The following is a 17,863-nucleotide window of genomic DNA, read 5'->3' as shown; positions in this document are numbered from 1 at the left end:
TTCGCATTGGCGATCGAACAATTCGCCATGTCATTGAGGGAGTCTAATAAATGGCGGGGGTGATCCGAGGGGTAGAAGAGCATCGGGTGTCGCTATATGCGGATGACCTGTTGCTGTACGTGGCGGATCCAATGGAGGGGATGGTGGAGGTCATGCAGACTTTAAGGGAGTTTTCGGGCTATAAGCTCAATGTAGGGAAGAGTGAGCTCTTTGTATTACAGACGGGGGACCAAGAAAGAGGGATAGGGGACCTACCGCTGAGGAGGGCGGAGGGGAGCTTTCGGTATCTGGGGATCCAGATAGCCAGGAGTTGGGGGACCCTACATAAACTGAATCTGATGAGGTTGGTGGAGCAAATGGAGGAGGATTTCAAAAGATGGGACATGTTCCCGCTCTCGCTGGCGGGTAGAGTGCAGTCGGTCAAAATGGTGGTCCTTCCGAGGTTTCTGTTTGTGTTTCAGTGCCTTCCCATCGTGATCACCAAGGCCGTTTTTAAGAGAGTAGGCAGGAGTATTATGGGGTTTGTGTGGGCGAATAAGACCCCCGAGCGTAAGGAGAGGGTTCTGGGAACGCAGTAGGGACCGAGGAGGGTTGGCGCTGCCAAACCTGGGGAGTTACTACTGGGCAGCAAATGTGGCGATGATCCGCAAGTGGGTTATGGAGGGAGAGGGGGCAGCATGGACGAGGATGGCGATGGCGTCCTGTAAAGGAACGAGCCTGGGGGCGTTGGTGATCCCAGGCGAGCCTGGGGGCGCTGCCACTCTCGCCGACAAAGTACACCACGAGCCCGGTGGTGGCAGCAATGCTAAGGATCTGGGGCCAGTGGAATCGGCACTGGGGTGCAATGGGAGCATCGGTGTGGTCCCCGATCAAGGGTAACCACCAGTTTGTCCCGGGGAAGATGGACGGGGGGGTTCCAGAGCTGGCATCGGGCGGGGATTGGAAGAATGGGGGACCTGTTCATCGACGGGACGTTTGCGAGCCTAGGGGCACTGGAGGAAAAATTTGAGTTACCCCCGGGAAATGCCTTTAGATACATGCAGGTGAGGGCTTTTGTGAGGCGACAGGTGAGGGAATTCCCATTGCTCCCGGCACAAGAAGTTCAAGATAGGGTGATGTTGGGTGTATGGGTCGGGGAGGGCAAGGTGTCGGAAATACACCAGGAGCTGAAAGAAGAGGGGGAAGCGCTGGTTGAAGAGTAAATGGGAGGAGGAGATCGAGGAAGGTCTGTGGGCTGATGCCCTAGGTAGGGTTAATTCCTCCTCCTCGTGTGCCAGGCTCAGCCTGATACAATTTAAGGCGGTCCACAGAGCACACTTGACGGCGGCGAGGTTGAGTAGGTTCTTTGGGGAAGAGGACAGATGTGGAAGGTGCTCAGGGAGCCTGGCGAACCATGTCCATATGTTTTGGTCATGCCCGGCACTGGAGGGGTTCTGGAGAGGAGTGGCGGGAGCAATATCTCAGGTGGTGAAAGTCCGGGTCAAGCCAAGCTGGGGGCTAGCAATATTTGGAGTATTGGACGAACCGGGAGTGCAGGAGGCGAAAGAGGCCGGCATTCTGGCCTTTGCGTCCCTAGTAGCCCGGCGAAGGATCTTGCTAATGTGGGAGGAGGCGAAGCCCCCCAACCTGGAGAAATGATATGGCTGGGTTCATAAAGTTGGAGAGGATTAAGTTCGCCTGGAGAGGGTCCGCGCAGGGGTTCTGCAGGCGGTGGCAACCGTTCCTAGACTATCTCGCAGAGCGTTAGAGGAAGGTCGGTCAGCAGCAGCAGCAACCTTGTGGAGGGGGGGGGGGGGGGGGAGGGAGGAAAAGGGGGGACTGCCTGGGAGGATGGATGAGCAAGAGATAACATGAAGGGTTGGGGAAACTGGCACGTACGGGTGAGGGCCAGTGTACAAAGCTGTGTAAATATATCATTTTGCCATGTATATATCTTGCTCTGCGCGATTTCTCGTTTTTTGTTGTTGTTACGATTGGGGGGGGGGGGGGGGGGGTTATTGTTTGTAAGGGAGAAAAATTGTGTTAAAAATTGTTTTAAAAAAAGAAATGAAGTGATGTCAAAGCGTGGGTGGAGCTGGGCTTTAGCTCAGCCATTTTGAAGATTTTAGTTTCAGTTTGAGGAGAAACCTGGGAGTGTCTGTGTTTTGCTGAGAGCTGCAAGAAGAAAACACAGAACTGGTCTGTTGATGTCTGCAAATCCAAAGACTATAAATATATTGAATGTAACCTCATGTCTGTTTTTGAAGGTGAAGTCTTTTGGATGATTAAAGGAACATTTTGAGGAATCATTTAGTGTTGTATTATTTTCGGGGTTATCTTTGAAGTAAGGGGTACTAAGACATCCAATGTTTATTTAAAAGGTTAATTTGAGTTCATGGGATAAACAATGTTTTGTTTTAAAAACCACGTGTTCATAATTGCAATACCACATCCGGGGAACAAGCCGTGTTCAAAAGCTAACAATCCAAAAAGGGGGAGGGGGCGGGGGGGTGTTGGTTCTACTCCATGATACATTTTGGGGTTCTGAAAACACCTCGCCCATAACAATTGGGGGCTCGAGGGGGATAAAAGTCTATCTATTGGATTGGCTTTTGTGAACTTAAAGACAGTGAAGGATTGTTGCTTTTCCGGTGTGGTATTTTAGTTTAAGTGGGGGGAATGTTGTGAACAGCTCTTTCGGAGGCTCAGAAGATTTTGGGGGTGGACGCGGTGACACGTGACACCTTACTGACAGAGACTAAAAACAGACTGTATGTTTAGCAAAAGCATTGCAGTTAACACTGCCTAGCAAAATACAAAAAGATGAGGTACTTAACACGGTATCTGCGCATTTAAGTTTGCCTGTGATACATTCTGACTCATTAGATATGGCAAAGCTCCAGTTGCAGATTAAGCAAATTGAACATGTTCAAGTTGCTTTAATTCTTTTTCGTGAAAAAGAATTAAAGCGGCTTGAATATGCAATGAAAGGAAAAGGAAAGAGATAGAGAGGAAAAAGGAAAGGAGAGAGAAGAAAGAAACAAAGAAAGAAAGAGAAGAAAGAAACAAAGAAAGAGATAGAGGGGAAAGGGAAAAAGAGTTTGAACTTCGGAAACTGAAACAGTTAAAATTGGCAGACGTAAAGAGACACATACAGTTGGAGGAGATGGATGAGGATAATGAGACAGAGCGTCATAGTCGAAGACGTGGTGGGGATCTATTTAAATATGTCCAAGCATCGCCAAGGTTTGACGAGAAGGAGGGAGAAGCCTTTTTCATTTCATTTGAGAAGGTAGTTAAACAAATGCAATGGCCACAGGACATGTGGGTATTACTGATTCAAACAAAGCTGGTAGGTAGGGCTAGTGAAATGTTTGCATCACTACCGGAGGAGATATCTGGGACGTATGACGAGGTGAAGAAATCCATCGTAAGTGCATATGAGCCAGTGCCTGAAGCTTACAGACAAAAGGTTTAGAAATTTAAGGAAAGAATTTGGTCAAACATACATGGAGTTTGAAAGGCTCAAACAGAGTAATTTTGAAAGGTGGATAAGGGCTTTGAAAATAGAACAAACAGATGAAGCTCTCAGAAATTGTACTTTTGGAGGAGTTTACAAATTCAATTCCTGATGTAGTGAGAACTCATGTGGAAGAACAAGAGGGTTAAAACTGTGAGATTAGCAGCAGAAATGGCAGATGATTATGAATTAGTTCATAAATCAAAGATTGGTTTCCGACATCAGTTTCAGCTGGTGAGGGATAGAAACTGGGGACATGAGAAATACTCAAGTGGTAAAGGTAAAGGTGATCTGATGGGAGACAATAAAGAGAGTGTACCTCAGATTAAAAAGGAAATCCAGGAGGGTGGAAAAGAATGAAAAGTTTCAAATGTTTTCACAGTAATAAACTAGGCCGTGTAAAGTCAAAGTGTTGGTGGTTGAAGAAAAGCACTGGAAAGGCTGATGTGGTAAAACAGGATAAGACAGTGGGATTTGTTAGAGTGGTAAAGGAAAGCCCAAGGCAATCGAAGGAGGTGCAAACTATTGTACAGCCTGTTCAAGAAGCAATTATTAAGAAGGTGCCAAATGTCTTTAAAGAATTTACTTGTGTGGGTAAAGTTTACTCATGTGTATCAGGAGGTCAAGTCACAATTTTAAGAGATACAGGGGCTAGTCAATCTTTAATGGTAAGAGATGAGGAATTATGTAGCTTGGGAAAAATGTTGCCAGAAAAGATGGTGATAGGTGGAATTCAGGATGAGGAGTAGCATTCCATTATATAAGGTAAGGTTGGAAAGTCCAGTGAAGAGTGGTGAAGTGGTAGTAGGAGTAATAGATAAACTGTATTCCTGGACAAGATAGTTTAGTATTCCTGGACAAGATAGTTTATCTTGGGTAATGACATAGTTGGATCACAGGTGGGAGTGATGCCGACTGTGGTTGATAAACCAGTGGAAAATCAGACAACTGAAGTGTTGAAGGACGAATATCCTGGGATGTTTCTGGACTGTGTTGTAACAAAGTCGCAAAGTCACAAGTTAAGACAAGAGGAGAAATCAAAGAGTGAAGATGAAGTTGAATTGCAATTATCAGAAACTATTTTTGATCAGATGGTTGAAAAAGAACAAGAACAGGTGGAGGATGAGGTGGATATTTTTAGTTCAGGAAAATTGGCGGAGTTGCAACAGAAAGATATGGCTATATCAGAAAGCATATACGGAAGAGGAATCTGAGAGTATACCAGAGTGCTTTATTACCGTAAAAATGATGTCTTGATGAGAAAATGGAGATCTGTACATATGCAGGCGGATGAAAAGTGGGCAGACGTTCATCAAGTAGTATTGCCGGTAGGGTATAGAAAGGAGGTGTTGCGAGTTGCACGAGGTACCAGTGGGAGGTCATTTGGGGATAAGGAAAATTCAAGCTAAAATCCAGAAACATTTTTATTGTCCTGGACGACATAAAGATGTAGTTAAATTTTGTCAATCATGTCACACATATCAAGTGATAGGGAAACCTCAAGCAATGATAAAACCAGCGCCCCTAATACCCATTCCAGCATTTGAGGAACCTTTTACAAGGGTCCTAAATTGATTGCGTAGGACGGCGTCCTGAAACAAAAAGTGGGAATCAATATCTTTTGACTATAATGGATGTGTCTACCAGGTTTCCAGAGACCATTCAAGCATGTAATATTACAGCTAAAAGGATTGTGGAGGAGTTACTTAAATTCTTTACTAGATATGGACTACCCACAGAAATACAATCGGATCAAGGATTGAATTTTACTTCAAAGTTATTCAAAGAAGTTATGGATAGCTTAGGAATAAAACAATTTAAATCAACTGCGTACCATCCAGAATTGCAGGGAGCATTAGAAAGGTGGCATCAGACATTAAAGACAATGCTGTGGGCATATTGTCAAGATTATCCAGAGGATTGGGATAAAGGAATCCCATTCGTATTGTTTGCAATTAGGGATGCATCTAATGAGTCTACCAAATGTAATCCTTTTGAACTAATTTTTGGTCATGAGTTAAGAGGACCACTTAAATTGATTAAGGAAAAATTGTTGGGTGAGAAATCGGAAATTACACAATTGAATTACGTGTCAAATTTTAGGGAACGATTAAATAGAGCAGGTGAATTGGCTAAACATTTGAAAGTTGCACAAAATGTGATAAAACGGGTAGCGGACAAGAAATCCAAAGTTCGTAGTTTTGCCAGTGGGGATAAAGTTTTAGTGTTGTTACCAGTGGTAGGTGAGCCTTTAAAAGCAAGGTTTTGTGGACCGTATCAGATTGAAAGGAAATTAAGTGAGGTGAATTATGTAGTTAAAAACACCAGATAGAAGTGGTATGGGCGAGGCGTTTTCAGAACCCCAAGATGTGTCATGGAGTTCAACCAACCTCTCCCTTTAATGAATTTGTTGCTTTTCCCAGCACATGGCTTGTTCCCTAGGTGCGGGATTAATAATGGACAAGTGGGTTTTTAAACACAAAATACTGTTTATTCCATGAACTCAACATCTTAAATAAACATTGGATCTTTTAACACCCCTCACTTCAAAGATAACTCAGAAAATATTGCAACAGTAAATAATTCCTTAAAATGTTCCTTCAAACTTCCAAGAGACTTTATACTCCTGGGGGGGCGGGGAGGCGGCAGCGAGGGGGCGGCGGCGAGGGGGCGGGGAGGCGGCGGCGAGGGGGCGGGGAGGCGGCGGCGAGGGGGCGGGGAGGCGGCAGCGAGGGGGCGGGGAGAAGGGGGGGAGGAGAGAGGGGGGGGGAAAGAGAGGGGGGGGAAAGAGAGGGGGGGAGAGAGGGGGGGGAGAGAGGGGGGGGAGAGAGGGGGGGGGGAGAGAGGGGGGGGGAGAGGGGGGGGGAGAGAGGGGGGGGAGAGAGGGGGGGGGGAGAGAGGGGGGGGGGAGAGAGGGGGGGGGAGAGAGGGGGGGGAGAGAGGGGGGGAGAGAGGGGGGGGGGAGAGGGGGGGGGGAGAGGGGGGGGGGAGAGGGGGGGGGGAGAGAGGGGGGGGGGAGAGAGGGGGGGGGGAGAGAGGGGGGGGGGAGAGGGGGGGGGAGAGAGGGGGGGGGGGAGAGAGAGGGGGGGGAGAGAGGGGGGGGGGAGAGGGGGGGGGAGAGAGAGGGGGGGGGGAGAGAGAGGGGGGGGGAGAGAGGGGGGGGAGAGAGGGAGGGGGGAGAGAGGGGGGGAGAGAGAGGGGGGGGGAGAGAGGGGGGGGAGAGAGGGGGGGGGGAGAGAGGGGGGGGGAGAGGGGGGGGAGAGAGGGGGGGGGAGAGAGGGGGGGGGAGAGAGGGGGGGGGAGAGAGGGGGGGGAGAGAGGGGGGGGGGAGAGAGGGGGGGGGGGGAGAGGGGGGGGGGGAGAGGGGGGGGGGAGAGAGGGGGGGGGAGAGAGGGGGGGGAGAGAGGGGGGGGAGAGAGGGGGGGAGAGAGAGAGGGGGGGGGGAGAGGGGGGGGAGAGAGGGGGGGGGAGAGAGGGGGGGGGGAGAGAGGGGGGGGGGAGAGAGAGGGGGGGGAGAGAGGGGGGGGAGAGAGGGGGGGGGAGAGAGGGGGGGGAGAGAGGGGGAGGAGAGAGGGGGGGAGAGAGGGGGGGGGGAGAGAGGGGGGGGGGAGAGGGGGGGGGAGAGAGGGGGGGGGGAGAGGGGGGGGGGAGAGGGGGGGGGAGAGAGGGGGGGGGAGAGAGGGGGGGGGAGAGAGGGGGGGGGAGAGAGGGGGGGGAGAGAGAGAGGGGGGGGGAGAGGGGGGGGAGAGAGGGGGGGGGAGAGAGGGGGGGGAGAGAGGGGGGGGGAGAGAGGGGGGGGGGAGAGAGGGGGGGGGAGAGAGGGGGGGGGGAGAGGGGGGGGGAGAGAGGGGGGGGGAGAGAGGGGGGGGGGAGAGAGGGGGGGGGAGAGAGGGGGGGGGGAGAGAGGGGGGGGGAGAGAGGGGGGGGGGGAGAGGGGGGGGGAGAGGGGGGGGGGAGAGAGGGGGGGGGAGAGGGGGGGGGGGAGAGGGGGGGGGAGAGAGGGGGGGGGAGAGGGGGGGGGGAGAGAGGGGGGGGGAGAGGGGGGGGGAGAGAGGGGGGGGAGAGAGGGGGGGGAGAGAGGGGGGGGGAGAGAGGGGGGGGAGAGAGGGGGGGGGAGAGAGGGGGGGGAGAGGGGGGGGGAGAGAGGGGGGGGGGAGAGGGGGGGGGAGAGAGGGGGGGGGGAGAGGGGGGGGGGGGAGAGGGGGGGGGGAGAGGGGGGGGGGGAGAGGGGGGGGGAGAGGGGGGGGGGAGAGAGGGGGGGGAGAGAGGGGGGGGGAGAGAGGGGGGGGAGAGAGGGGGGGGAGAGAGGGGGGGGAGAGAGGGGGGGGGAGAGAGGGGGGGGAGAGAGGGGGGGGAGAGAGGGGGGGGGGAGAGGGGGGGGGGGAGAGGGGGGGGGGAGAGAGGGGGGGGGGAGAGAGGGGGGGGGAGAGAGGGGGGGGAGAGAGGGGGGGGAGAGAGGGGGGGGGAGAGAGGGGGGGGGAGAGAGGGGGGGGAGAGAGGGGGGGGGGAGAGAGGGGGGGGAGAGAGGGGGGGAGAGGGGGGGGAGAGAGGGGGGGGAGAGAGGGGGGGGAGAGAGGGGGGGGAGAGAGGGGGGGGGAGAGAGGGGGGGGGGAGAGAGGGGGGGGAGAGAGGGGGGGGGGAGAGAGGGGGGGGGGAGAGAGGGGGGGGAGAGGGGGGGGGAGAGAGGGGGGGGGGAGAGGGGGGGGGGAGAGAGGGGGGGGGAGAGAGGGGGGGGGAGAGGGGGGGGGAGAGGGGGGGGGAGAGAGGGGGGGGGGAGAGGGGGGGGGGAGAGGGGGGGGGAGAGGGGGGAGAGAGGGGGGGAGAGAGGGGAGGGAGGGGGAGGGAGGGGGAGGGAGGGGAGGGAGGGAGTGGGAGGGGAGGAGAGGGGGAGGGAGTGAGGAGGGGGAGGGAGAGGAGGGGGAGGGAGTGAGGGAGGGGAGGGAGTGAGGGGGAGGGAGGAGGAGGGGAGGGAGGGGGGGAGGGAGGGAGGAGGGAGGGAGGGAGGAGGGGAGGGAGGGAGGGAGGGAGGAGGGGAGGGAGGGAAGGGAGGGGAGGGAGGGGGGGGGGAGAGAGGGGAGGGGGAGAGGGGAGGGAGGGGGAGGGAGAGAGGGGAGGGAGGGAGGGAGGGGGAGGGAGGGAGGGGGAGTGAGGGAGGGGGAGGGAGGAGGGAGGGGGAGAGGGAGGGAGGGGAGAGGGAGGGGGAGGGAGAGGAGGGAGGGAGGGAGGGGAGAGAGGGAGGGAGGGGAGAGAGGGGAGGGGGAGGGAGGGGGGAGGGGAGAGGGAGGGGGGAGGGGGAGAGGGAGGGAGGGGAGGGAGGGGAGGGGGAGGGAGGGGAGGGAGGGGAGGGAGAGGAGGGAGGGGAGGGAGGGAGGGAGGGAGGGGAGGGAGAGGGAGGGAGGAGGGAGGGAGAGGGAGGGAGGGAGGGAGGGAGGGAGGGAGGGGAGGGAGGGAGGGAGGGAGGGAGAGGGGAGGGAGGGAGGGAGGGAGGGGGAGAGGGAGGGAGGAGGGAGGGAGAGGGAGGGGGAGGGAGGGAGGAGGGGGAGGGAGGGAGGGAGGGGGAGGGAGGGAGGGGAGAGGGAGAGGGAGGGGAGAGGGAGGAGAGGGAGGGGGAGGGAGAGGGGAGAGGGAGGGAGAGGGAGGGAGGGGGGGGAGAGGAGGGAGGGGGGAGGGGAGGGAGGGAGGAGGGGGAGAGGGGGAGGGGGGGAGGAGGGGAGAGGGAGGGGGAGGGAGGGAGGGAGGGGGAGGAGGGAGGAGGGAGGGAGGGAGGGGGAGAGGGAGGGAGGGAGGGGGAGAGGGGAGGGAGGGAGGGGAGGAGGGAGGGAGGGGGGGGAGAGGGAGGGAGGGAGGGGGAGGGAGGGAGGGGGAGGGAGGGGAGGGAGGGAGAGGGAGGGAGGGGAGGGAGGAGGGAGAGAGGGAGAGGGAGGGAGGGAGGGGGAGAGGGAGGGGAGGGAGAGGGGGAGGAGGGAGGGAGGGAGGGGAGAGAGGGGAGGGAGGGGAGGGGGAGGGAGGGAGGGGGGAGGGGAGAGGGAGGGAGAGGGGAGGGAGGGAGGGAGAGGGGAGGGAGGGAGGGAGGGAGGGAGAGGAGGGAGGAGGGAGGGAGGGAGGGGAGGGAGAGGGAGGGAGGGAGGGAGAGGAGGGAGAGGGAGGGGAGGGAGGGGAGAGGGAGAGGAGGGGGAGAGGGAGGGAGGGAGAGGGAGGGGAGGGAGGAGGGGGAGAGGGGAGGGAGGGAGGGGGAGAGGGAGGGAGGGAGGGGGAGGGAGGGAGAGGGGGCGAGGGAGGAGGGAGGGGGCGAGGGAGGGAGGGAGGGGGCGAGGGAGGGAGGGAGGGGCGAGGAGGGAGGGAGGGGGAGAGGGAGGGAGAGGGAGGGAGGGAGGGGCGAGGGAGGGAGGGGAGGGGCGAGGGAGGGAGGGAGGGGGCGAGGGAGGGAGGGAGGGGCGAGGGAGGGAGGGAGGGGGCGAGGGAGGGAGGGAGGGGGCGAGGAGGGAGGGAGGGGAGGGGGAGGAGGGCGAGGGAGGGAGGGAGGGGGCGAGGGAGGGAGGGAGGGGCGAGGGAGGGAGGAGGGGGCGAGGAGGGAGGAGGGGCGAGGGAGGGAGGGAGGGGGCGAGGGAGGGAGGGAGGGGGCGAGGGAGGGAGGGAGGGGCGAGGGAGGGAGGGAGGGGGCGAGGGAGGGAGGGAGGGGGCGAGGGAGGGAGGGAGGGGCGAGGGAGGGAGGGAGGGGGCGAGGGAGGGAGGGAGGGGGCGAGGGAGGGGAGGGAGGGGGCGAGGGAGGGAGGGAGGGGGCGAGGGAGGGAGGGAGGGGGCGAGGGAGGGAGGGAGGGGCGAGGGAGGGAGGGAGGGGGCGAGGGAGGGAGGGAGGGGGCGAGGAGGGAGGAGGGCGAGGGAGGGAGGGAGGGGGCGAGGGAGGGAGGGAGGGGGCGAGGGAGGGAGGGAGGGAGGGGCGAGGGAGGGAGGGAGGGGCGAGGGAGGGAGGGAGGGGGCGAGGGAGGGAGGGAGGGGGCGAGGGAGGGAGGGAGGGGGCGAGGGAGGGAGGGAGGGGCGAGGAGGAGGGAGGGAGGGAGGGAGGGGAGGGAGGGAGGGAGGGAGGGGAGGGAGGGGCGAGGGAGGGAGGGAGGGGCGAGGGAGGGAGGGAGGGGGCGAGGGAGGGAGGGAGGGGGCGAGGGAGGGAGGGAGGGGCGAGGGAGGGAGGGAGGGGGCGAGGGAGGGAGGGGAGGGAGGGAGGAGGGGAGGGGGGAGAGAGGGAGGGGGGAGGGAGGGAGGGAGGGGGGAGAGGGAGGGGGGGAGAGAGGGAGGGAGGGGAGAGAGGGAGGGGGAGGAGGGGAGAGGGAGGGGGAGAGGGGAGGGGAGAGGGAGGGGGAGAGGGGAGGGGGGAGAGGGAGGGAGGGAGGGAGAGGGAGGGGGAGAGGGGAGGGGGAGAGGGAAGGGGGAGAGGGGAAGGGGGAGAGGGGAAGGGGGGAGAGGGAAGGGGGGAGAGGGGAGGGGGAGGGGGGAGAGGGGAGGGGGAGGGGGAGAGGGGAAGGGGGAGAGGGGAGGGGGAGGGAGGGGGGAGAGGGGAGGGGGGAGGGGGAGGGAAGGGGGAGGGGGAAGGGGGGAGGGGGGAAGGGGGAGGGGGAAGGGGAGGGGGGAAGGGGGGAGGGGGGAAGGGGGAGGGGGGAAAGGGGGGAGGGGGAAAGGGGGAGGGGGAAAGGGGGGAGGGGGGAAGGGGAGGGGGAAAGGGGGGAGGGGGGAAGGGGGAGGGGGGAAGGGGGAGGGGGGAAGGGGGGAGGGGGAAAGGGGAGGGGAAGGGGGGAGGGAGGGAGGGGAAGGGGGCGAGGGGGAGGGAGGGGAGGGGGCGAGGGAGGGAGGGGGAGGGGGCGAGGGAGGGAGGGAAGGGGGGAGGGGGAGGGAGGGAAGGGGGCGAGGGAGGGAGGGGGGAGGGAGGGACGGGGAAGCGGGGGAGGGGGAGGGAGGGACTGGGGAAGCGGGGGAGGGGAGGAGGGACTGGGGAGGGGAGGGAGGGACTGGGGAGCGGGGGTGGGGGTGAAGCGGGGGGGGGTAGGGAGGGACGGGGAAGCGGGGGGGGGGGGTGAAGGGAGGGACTGGGGGGGGACTGACTGGGGAAGTGGGGGAGGGACTGGGGAAGTGGGGGGGGGGGGGAGGCAGGGGGGGGGGAGGCGAGGCAGGAGAGGGGCAGGCAGGGAGGGGGGAGGAGGCAGGGAGGGGGGGGAGGGAGGGGCAGGGAGGGGGGGGAGGGAGGAGGCAGGGAGGGGGGAGGGAGGAGGCAGGGAGGGGGGAGGGAGGAGGAGGGAGGGGGGAGGGAGAGGCAGGGAGGGGGGGAGGGAGGAGGCAGGGAGGGGGGGGAGGGAGGAGGCAGGGAGGGGGGGGAGGGAGGAGGCAGGGAGGGGGAGGGAGGGAGGAGGCAGGGAGGGAGGGAGGGGGAGAGGGAGGGGGGAGGGGGAGGGGGGAGGGAGGAGGCAGGGAGGGGGGGAGGGAGGAGGCAGGGAGGGGGGAGGGAGGAGGCAGGGAGGGGGGGAGGGAGGGCAGGGAGGGGGGGAGGGAGGAGGCAGGAGGGAGAGGGGAGGCAGGAGGGAGAGGGGAGGCAGGGAGGGAGGGGGGGAGGCAGGGAGGGGGGGGAAGGCAGGGAGGGGGGGGAGGCAGGGAGGGGGGGGAGGGCAGGGAGGGAGAGGGGAAGGCAGGGAGGGAGGAGGGGAAGGCAGGGAGGGAGAGGGGAAGGCAGGGAGGGGGGGGGAAGGCAGGGAGGGGGGGGGAAGGCAGGGAGGGGGGGGAAGGCTGGAGGGGGGGAAGGCAGGGAGGGGGGGAAGGCAGTGAGGGGAAGGCAGGGAGGGGAGGCAGGGGGGGGAAGAGGGGGGGAAGAGGGGGGGGAGAAGAGGGGGGGGAGAAGAGGGGGGAGAAGAGGGGGGGGAGAAGAGGGGGGGGAAGAGAGGGGGAAGAGTGGGGGGGGGGAAGAGGGGGGGGGGAAGAGGTGGGGGGAAGAGGGGGGGGGGAAGAGGGGGGGGGAAGAGGGGGGGGGAGGGGGGGGGAAGAGGGGGGGGGAAGAGGGGGGGGAAGAGGGGGGGAAGAGGGGGGGGGAAGAGGGGGGGGAAGGGGGGGGGAAGAGGGGGAAGAGGGGGGGGGGAAGAGGGGGAAGAGGGGGGGGGGAAGAGGGGTGGGGGAAGAGGGGGGGGGGGAAGAGGGGGGGGGGAAGAGGGGGGGGGGAAGAGGGGGGGGGGGGAAGAGGGGGGGGGAGGAAGAGGGGGGGGGGGGGGGGGGGGAGAAGAGGGGGGGGGAGAGAGGGGGGGGGGAGAGAGGGGGGGGGAGAGAGGGGGGGGAGAGAGGGGGGGGGGAGAGAGGGGGGGGAGAGAGGGGGGGGAGAGAGGGGGGGGAGAGAGGGGGGGAGAGAGGGGGGGGGGGAGAGAGGGGGGGGGGAGAGAGGGGGGGGGGAGAGAGGGGGGGGAGGGGGGGGAGAGAGGGGGGGGGAGAGAGGGGGGGGGAGAGAGGGGGGAGAGAGGGGGGGGGGGAGAGAGGGGGGGGGAGAGAGAGAGGGGGGAGAGAGAGGGGGGGGAGAGGAGAGGGGGGGGAGAGAGAGGGGGGGAAGAGGGGGGAGAGAGAGGGGGGGCAAGAGGGGGGGGGAAGAGGGGGGGGGGAAGAGGGGGGGGGGAAGAGGGGGGGGAAGAGGGGGGAGGAAGAGGGGGGGGGGAGGAAGAGGGGGGGGGGAGGAAGAGGGGGGGGAGGGAGGGGGGGGAGAGGGGAGGGAGGAGGGGAGGGAGGGGGGGAGAGGGGAGGGAGGGGGGGAGAGGGGAGGGAGGGGGGGAGAGGGGAGGGAGGGGGGGGGAGAGGGGAGGGAGGGGGGGGAGGGGGGGGGGAAGAGGGGGGGGGAGAGGGGGGGGAGAGGGGGGAGAGAGGGGAGGGAGGGGAGGGAGGGGGAGGGAGTGAGGGAGGGGGAGGGAGTGAGGGAGGGGGAGGGAGGAGGGAGGGGGAGGGAGTGAGGGAGGGGGAGGGAGTGAGGGAGGGGGAGGGAGTGAGGGAGGGGGAGGGAGTGAGGGAGGGGAGGGAGTGAGGGAGGGGGAGGGAGGGTGGGGGAGGAGGGGGAGGGAGGGAGGGAGGGGGAGGAGGGGGAGGGAGGAGGGAGGGGGAGGAGGGGAGGGAGGAGGGAGGGGGAGGAGGGAGAGGGGAGGGGAGGGAAGGGGAAGAGGGGAGGGAGGGGGGGGAAGAGGGAGGGGGGGAAGAGGGGAGGGAGGGGGAGGGAGAGAGGGGAGGGAGGGAGGGAGGGGAGGGAGGGAGGGGGAGTGAGGGAGGGGGAGGGGGAGAGGGAGGGGGAGGGGGAGAGGGAGGGGGGGGGGAGAGGAGGGAGGGGGAGGGAGGGGGAGAGAGGGGAGGGAGGGCAGAGAGGGGAGGGAGGGAGGGGAGGGAGGGGAGAGAGGGGAGGGGAGGGAGGGGGAGAGAGGGGAGGGAGGGAGGGGGAGGGAGAGAGGGGAGGGAGAGAGGGGAGGGAGGGAGGGGGAGTGAGGGAGGGGGAGTGAGGGAGGGGGAGGAGGGGAGGGAGAGGGGAGGGAGAGGGGAGGGAGAGGGGAGGGAGAGGGGAGGGAGAGGGGAGGGAGAGGGGAGGGAGAGGGGAGGGAGAGGGGGAGGGAGAGGGGAGGGAGAGGGGGGGGAGAGGGAGGGAGAGGGGAGGGAGAGGGGAGGGAGAGGGAGGGAGGGAGAGGGAGGGAGGGAGAGGGAGGGAGAGGGGAGGGAGAGGGAGGGAGAGGGGAGGGGAGGGAGGGGGGAGAGGGGAGGGGGGGGGGAGAGGGAGGGGGGGGGAGAGGGAGGGGAGGGGGGAGAGGGGAGGGGGGAGGGGGAGAGGGGAGAGGGGGGAGGGGGGAGAGGGGAGAGGAGGGAGGGGGGCGAGGGGAGGGAGGGGAGAGGAGGTGGGTGGGGAAGTGAGGGGAGGGGGAGGGGGGGAGGCGAGGGAGGGGGGGAGGGGCGAGGGAGGGAGGGAGGGGGCGAGGGAGGGAGGGAGGGGCGAGGGAGGAGGGAGGGGGCGAGGGAGGGAGGGAGGGGGCGAGGGAGGGAGGGAGGGGGGAGGGAGGAGGGAGGGGGGGAGGAGGGAGGGAGGGGGCGAGGGAGGAGGGAGGGGGCGAGGGAGGGAGGGAGGGGGAGGAGGGGAGGGGGGAGGGAGGGGGAGGAGGGGGAGGGAGGGAGGGAGGGGGAGGGAGGGAGGGGGGAGGAGGGGAGAGGGGAGGGGAGGGGGGGGAAGAGGGGAGGGAGGGGGAGGAAGAGGGGAGGGAGGGGGGGAAGAGGGGAGGGAGGGGGGGGAAGAGGGGAGGGAGGGGGGGGAAGAGGGGAGGGAGGGGGGGGGAAGAGGGGAGGGAGGGGGGGGAAGAGGGAGGGAGGGGGGGGGAGAAGAGGGGAGGGGGGGAAGAGGGGAGGGAGGGAGGGGAGGGAGGGGGAGAGAGGGGAGGGAGGGAGGGGGAGAGAGGGGAGGGAGGGAGGGGGAGAGAGGGGAGGGAGGGAGGGGGAGAGAGGGGAGGGAGGAGGGGAGGGAGGGGGGAGAGAGGGGAGGGAGGGAGGGGGAGGGAGAGAGGGGAGGGAGGGAGGGGGAGTGAGGGAGGGGGAGGGGGAGAGGGAGGGAGGGGGAGGGAGGGGGAGAGAGGGGAGGGAGGGAGGGAGGGAGGGGGAGAGAGGGGAGGGAGGGAGGGAGGGGGAGGGAGAGAGGGAGGGAGGAAGGGGGAGTGAGGGAGGGGGAGGGGGAGAGGGAGAGGGGAGGGAGAGGGGAGGGAGAGGGAGGAGGGAGAGGGAGAGGGAGGGAGAGGGAGGGAGAGGGAGGGAGAGGGAGGAGAGGGGAGAGGGAGGGAGAGGGAGGGAGAGGGGGGGAGGGGGAGGGGAGGGGAGGGGGAGAGGGAGAGGAGGGGGTGGGGAAGAGAGGGAGGGGAGGGGAGGGGGGGAGGGGAGAGGGAGGGGGGAGGGGGCGAGGGAGGGGGGGAGGGGGAGGAGGGAGGGGAGGGAGGGGGAGGGAGGGAGGGAGGGGGCGAGGGAGGGAGGGAGGGGGCGAGGGAGGGAGGGAGGGGGCGAGGGAGGGAGGGAGGGGGCGAGGGAGGGGAGGGAGGGGGCGAGGGAGGGAGGGAGGGGGCGAGGGAGGGAGGGAGGGGCGAGGGAGGGAGGGAGGGGCGAGGGAGGGAGGGAGGGGCGAGGGAGGGAGGGAGGGGCGAGGGAGGGAGGGAGGGGGCGAGGGAGGGAGGGAGGGGCGAGGGAGGGAGGGAGGGGCGAGGGAGGGAGGGAGGGGCGAGGGAGGGAGGGAGGGAGGGGGCGAGGGAGGGAGGGAGGGAGGGGGCGAGGGAGGGAGGGAGGGAGGGGGCGAGGGAGGGAGGGAGGGAGGGGGCGAGGGAGGGAGGGAGGGGGCGAGGGAGGGAGGGAGGGGGCGAGGGAGGGAGGGAGGGGGCGAGGGAGGAGGGGAGGGGGCGAGGGAGGGAGGGAGGGGAGAGGGGAGGGAGGGAGGGGGCGAGGGAGGGAGGAGGGGGCGAGGGAGGGAGGGAGGGGGCGAGGGAGGGAGGAGGGGCGAGGGAGGGAGGGAGGGGGCGAGGGAGGGAGGGAGGGGGCGAGGGAGGGAGGGAGGGGGCGAGGGAGGGAGGGAGGGGCGAGGGAGGGAGGGAGGGGGCGAGGGAGGGAGGGAGGGGGCGAGGGAGGGAGGGAGGGGGCGAGGAGGGAGGGAGGGGGCGAGGGAGGGAGGGAGGGGGCGAGGGAGGGAGGGAGGGGCGAGGGAGGGAGGGAGGGGGCGAGGGAGGGAGGGAGGGGGCGAGGGAGGGAGGGAGGGGGCGAGGGAGGGAGGGAGGGGGCGAGGGAGGGAGGGAGGGGGCGAGGGAGGGAGGGAGGGGGCGAGGGAGGGAGGGAGGGGGCGAGGGAGGGAGGGAGGGGGCGAGGGAGGGAGGGAGGGGCGAGGGAGGGAGGGAGGGGCGAGGAGGGAGGGAGGGGCGAGGGAGGGAGGGAGGGGGCGAGGGAGGGAGGGAGGGGGCGAGGGAGGGAGGGAGGGGGCGAGGGAGGGAGGGAGGGGGCGAGGGAGGGAGGGAGGGGGCGAGGGAGGGAGGGAGGGGGCGAGGGAGGGAGGGAGGGGGCGAGGGAGGGAGGGAGGGGGCGAGGGAGGGAGGGAGGGGGCGAGGGAGGGAGGGAGGGGGCGAGGGAGGGAGGGAGGGGGCGAGGGAGGAGGGAGGGGCGAGGGAGGGGGCGAGGGAGGGAGGGAGGGGGCGAGTGGGGGAGGGAGGGGGCGAGGAGGGGAGGGAGGGAGGGAGGGAGGGGGGGAGAGAGGAGGGAGGGGAGAGAGGGAGGGGGGGGAGAGAGGGAGGGGAGGGGGAGAGAGGGGGGGGGGAGAGGGAGGGAGGGGGGGAGAGGGAGGGAGGGGAGAGAGGGAGGGAGAGGGAGGGGGGAAGGGAGGGAGGGGGAGAGGGGAGGAGGGAGGGGGGAGAGGGAGGGGGAGAGGGGAAGGGAGGGAGAGGGAAGGGGGAGGGAGGGAGGGGGAAGGGGGAGAGGGGAAGGGGGGAGAGGGGAAGGGGGAGAGGGGAAGGGGGAGAGGGGAGGGGGAGAGGGAAGGGGGGAGAGGGGAGGGAGGGGGGAGAGGGGAGGGGGAGAGGGGAAGGGGAGAGGGAGGGGGGAGAGGGAGGGGGAGGAGGGGAGGGGGGAGAGGGGAGGGGGGAGAGGGGAGGGGGGAGAGGGGAAGGGGGGAGAGGGGAAGGGGGGAGAGGGGAGGGGGAGAGGGGAGGGGGGAGAGGGAGGGGGGAGGGGGAGAGGGGGAGGGGGGAGAGGGGGGAGGGGGAAGGGGGGAGGGGGGAGGGAGGGAGGGGGGAAGGGGGAGGGAGGGAAGGGGGGAGGGGGGAGGGGGGAGGGGGAGAGGGGGGAGGGGGGAAGGGGGGAGGGGGGAGGAGGGGGAGGGGGGAGGGAGGGAGGGGGGAAGGGGGAGGGAGGGAAGGGGGGAGGGGGGAAGGGGGAGGGGGGAGAGGGGAGGGAGGGAAGGGGGGAGGGAGGGAAGGGGGGAGGGGGGAGGGAGGGGGGAGGGGGAGAGGGAGGGAGGGGGAAGGGGGGAGGGAGGGAAGGGGGGAGGGGGAGGAGGGGGGAGGGAGGGAAGGGGGGAGAGGGGGGAAGGGGGAGGGGGAAGGGGAGGGGGAGGGGGAGGGGGAGGGGGGAGGGGGCGGGGGGAGGGGGGAAGGGGGGCGGGGGAGGGGGGAGGGGGGAGGGGGGGAGGGGGAGGGGGGAGAGGGGGGAGGGGGGAAGGGGGGAGGGAGGGCTGGGAGGGGGGAGGGGAGGGAGGGAGGGGAGGGGGGAGGGGGAGGGAGGGAGGGAGCGGGGGAGGGGGAGGGAGGGACGGGGAAGGGGGGTGGGGGAGGGAGGGACGGGGAGCGGGGGAGGGGGAGGGAGGGACTG

At 66.1% G+C, this 17,863-nt stretch overlaps 1 protein-coding gene across 1 annotated transcript in view; it reads right to left on the bottom strand.

The window, feature by feature from the left end:
• LOC140394738 (uncharacterized) overlaps positions 1-17,863 on the bottom strand; it is a 56,289-nt gene that overhangs the window by 27,367 nt on the left and 11,059 nt on the right. The gene's annotated exons all lie outside the window — the stretch shown is intronic.

This window comes from Scyliorhinus torazame, chromosome 18 (assembly GCF_047496885.1).
Source record: "Scyliorhinus torazame isolate Kashiwa2021f chromosome 18, sScyTor2.1, whole genome shotgun sequence".
NCBI lineage: Eukaryota > Metazoa > Chordata > Chondrichthyes > Carcharhiniformes > Scyliorhinidae > Scyliorhinus > Scyliorhinus torazame.
The sequence above is the reverse complement of the archived record's forward strand: the minus strand, read 5'-3'. Positions and strand labels throughout refer to the sequence as shown.